Genomic DNA, 4,315 nt, shown 5'->3' on the forward strand with positions numbered 1-4,315 from the left:
TTTAGGTTATGTTTGGTTCTCGAAAAATTTGAACGAAAATACAAAAGAAATAAAACATAGAGGAAAAGTGAAGAAAAATAAAATATAGATTTAAAATTAATAAATTATTTTATATGTTATTTCAAACTTATTTAACTTATTTTTCTCTTTCTATATAAAGATTAAATAATTTTAAAATATATAAATTTGTAACTAATTTTAATTATACTTTACTTTCTTTCATGTTTTTCGTGAAATCAAATATGAGAAAATTATTTTTCTAAATATTTTCTTTTTCTTTTCTTAATATTTTTCAAAAGCCAAACATACCTAATTCCAATAAATATATTACATTATATCACACTTGATTAATAGAAGTTTTCATTCTTTACCCTAATTTTTTCATGATGTATTATCAATAACCCTAGTTATAGTTGTAGTCATTTGCAAACTTTTCTATTTTTATTTTGTGAAATATGAGTACATTTACATCTTTTTAACCCTAGAAGATGATTCTAAAAAAAGAACCATCTTTTAATGTACGCCGCCTGTATTAATAAGTGAGGCGGCTAGAGGCCGCCGATCTGTCTCTCTCTATAAATGGGTTATAATCGGTTGTAAAAAAATTATATTTGAATGCCGGGCACCCATGCTAGCTTTTGGGCAAATGGATGTTTTTGAAAAAGATATTTTTAAGTCGCATCAGTTTTCCTAGATGGTAAAGGATGATTGGCTATGAAGAAAATTCATATTTTAATGGCGGCGGCCATGTTCATAGTGGAAGCATCTATATATAGCCGGGCAATCCTTTTACGTTCTTTATAGGCGGGCAAGATTCCTTCTTCATATTTTCACTTTGAGTCGTTGTCTGAAGGAAACGGTGTAAGCAAAGAATGGGAGGGCTAGTACAAGGAGAAGACGACAAGTCTGCTAAACCAATTCCACTTCTCACTCCATACAAGATGGGAAAGTTCCAACTTTCTCATAGGTGCACACACCTATACCTACATTTTCCTACACTTTCTCTTGATTTTCTTTCGCATGATCATTTGTTTCCAATTATTGGGTGGTTGTGAAAAACCTTTTGATTTAGTTGGTCATGAGCGATGAAGATATTTCCTGCCATTTTTCTCAATCACCAAACAGAGTATGAGTTTTGTCCTTGTAGTTTGGGTCCTATTTCCAACTTACTTTTGTAGGGTACGTAGTGTAGGTGGTGATGTCTTTGCACTGTTATGTTTGTTGGGAATTTGGTGTTGAAAATCTAGAAAGTCGATTATTTTTAAGGTTAGGAAATTCTAATTTAATAGATAATTTAATAACCTTAAACACTCCAAGTCATTCGAGATGTATGAGTCTTAATATTATTATGTGTTATGTATACAACGATCATCTCTCAATAATAGATACTTTCGTCCTTCACCTTCAAAATCATCCAAAAATATTTTATATATTATTCTTCTATAGTTTTCTGTAGTTTATAATGATGTGTCTTGTCATCCTAAATCTTTGTAATTCTTTAGGTAATTTGATTGTGGATAAATTCTTCATGATTCTCCTAACGATATATATGCTTATAGAGGAAAATTTGTAACAAGTGATTAGGACTGTTATTGATTGTCGGTACCCACACATGTAAGGAAAAGTTAAAGGTGTTAAGACGGTGTATCCTCGCATACCTCACAAAATAAGGGCAACCTTCTTTTATCTCAATTACTTTAATTTTTTGCAATCTTGATTTATTATTTTATATATATTAAAAGTTGAATGTGTTTTATTTATTAGATAAATTTTTTTGTAGCAATGCATGTTGTGGATATATTAGATGATGTTCGTTTTTTAGCTGAATAGAAAAAAACTAAAATATTCAACTTTTTCTATTTAGCTACAAGTAATATATTGATAATAAGTTTACTTTAGTTATATTGATTAATATCAACGAATTATTTTTAATTGAATAGGAAAAATAAAATATTTTGACTTTTTACATTTAACCAAAAAAACAAACACCACCACCTAAAAGCGATGACTTTTCCTGGTCATGGACAAACTTATCCCGGCTTTCTTAAAACAAAATGCCCATATTTTTAAGTCCTTCACACTGGCAACTTCTATAATTTTGTTGTAAATTATGATCATCAACTAGTCTTTCTTCCCAGCAGCAATGTCGTAGTTGCCCTCTTTCATTCTTTAAAATTAGAGGCTTATGCCAATTCATATGCATTGAAGTTATTGTTGACATTGTTCTTTCCATGGATGTTCATCCCTATTTTCTTTGGCTGAAACTTCTTGCGTTCCCAATTTCGCAGGGTGGTTCTAGCTCCATTAACAAGACAGAGATCTTGGAACAATGTTCCACAGCCACATGCCATCTTATATTACTCTCAGAGAGCCACCAGAGGGGGTCTTCTCATAACTGAAGCCACTGGGGTTTCTGACACTGCTCAAGGGTAATTACAGATATGGTAGTTTCTCAGCTTCTTTTATATATACTTCTGTTCTGATAGTTGTGATGTGTTCCTTTTTCCTCTTCTCTTTGGGTTTTCCCACGTATGTAGGTTTTCACATACACCAGGTATATGGACAAAAGAGCAAGTTGAAGCCTGGAAACCCATTGTGGATGCTGTTCACGCTAAAGGTGGAATCTTTATTTGTCAGATTTGGCATGTGGGAAGGGCTTCAAATTAAGGTATGTTCTTGAATTGTTAGGATGCTATTCAACTATTAAAAATAAAAGAAAATTTCTCAGGGATATTTTCTCTTGAATTTATGCAAAGGACATGACTGATTTAATAGAAAGCTAAGGTTCATTTGCTGTTTGGTTGTCGTGGCTTCTCAAGTTCTATTACTCTATTACTGATTGCAGATTTCCAGCCAAATGGGCAAGCTCCAATATCTTCCACTGACAAGCAATTGATGCCACAAGTTCTAACCAGTGGCGTTGATGTTTCCCACTTCTCAGCTCCACGGAGGCTAAGAACAGATGAAATCCCAAAAGTTGTCAATGATTTTAGACTTGCTGCAAGGAATGCTATGGAAGCGGGTGAGTGAGCTCCTCAACTAAAACAAATTTTGGTGAGAAGTTTAGTTGCTTAATTGTGTTAACATACATCAAAAGCACAAATCCATCATATTGAATGGGACCATTTAGAAATATGGTGAAGGCAGTGAATTAGATTTAGGGTTCATGAAACAATGCTGTTTCACTAATGGTTAATTTCTATGATATACACCGACATTGTTTATTTGACATGTAGGATTTGATGGAGTTGAGATCCATGGGGCTCATGGCTATCTAATTGACCAGTTTTTGAAAGACGAGGCTAATGATAGGACGGACAAGTATGGTGGATCCCTGGAGAATCGTTGCAGGTTCCCATTGGAAGTAGTTGAAGCTGTTATTAATGAGATAGGAGCAGACAAAGTTGGAATGAGGCTTTCTCCATTTTCCAATTACTCAGAAGCAGGAGACTCTAATCCCAGAGCTCTGGGCCTTTACATGGCTGAGTCATTGAGTAAGTTCGGGCTTCTCTACTGCCACATGATTGAGCCAAGGATGAAAACCCTTGGAGAAAAAACTGAATGCCCCGAAAGTCTTGTGCCCATGAGAAAGGCTTTCAATGGTACATTCATTGTTGCAGGAGGGTATGGTAGAGAAGATGGGAACAAAGCTGTGGCTGAGAACCGTGCAGATCTAGTTGCCTTTGGTCGTTTGTTCTTGGCCAACCCAGATTTACCAAAGAGATTTGAGTTCAATGCTCCTCTCAACAAGTACATCAGAGAGTTATTTTATAAACCAGAACCTGTTCTGGGTTACACTGATTATCCATTTCTTGAAGATAGTTCTTAGCTATATGGTTCCCAAGGATGAAGAGAATTGGATCGTGAATTGTTTTGCGATTGTTATTTGTATCACTACTCCATGGTTGTGTGTCTTTTCTCTTTCTTACTTAAAATGTCATCGACATATTTGCTCTTGGTAGCTTTTATATATGGGAATGTTATATCCTCAATAAAATCAAACAGTTTCCATCTTGTATGCACACTTTATAAAGAACAATAACAGTACGAAAGCATAAAGTTTATAAACAAGAAATATGGTAAGGCATGTGGTTGTTAATTCTAGAAATCATATAGTTTTGATTTGGTCTTGCACATCTTACTGATGATTTGGTACATCCATTTTCTTAGAAAAAAGTTGGATAAAAGTTGGATAAAAGTTGGATTACTATTGTGCTTATTATAAGATGTGCTGGATAAAAAAGATAACTGCCAGGGTCACAAAGGTGAAAAGATAACCATCTTAATTCAACACTACTGGAAGCCATAGCTGGAT

At 34.2% G+C, this 4,315-nt stretch overlaps 1 pseudogene; it reads left to right on the top strand.

Annotated features, from left to right (window-relative positions):
- The first annotated feature begins 818 nt into the window (after positions 1–818).
- Positions 819–4,017, top strand: LOC117907479 (annotated as a pseudogene).
- Positions 4,018–4,315: the final 298 nt, after the last annotated feature.

Source organism: Vitis riparia, chromosome 18, assembly GCF_004353265.1.
Source record: "Vitis riparia cultivar Riparia Gloire de Montpellier isolate 1030 chromosome 18, EGFV_Vit.rip_1.0, whole genome shotgun sequence".
In the NCBI taxonomy this organism is placed as follows: domain Eukaryota; kingdom Viridiplantae; phylum Streptophyta; class Magnoliopsida; order Vitales; family Vitaceae; genus Vitis; species Vitis riparia.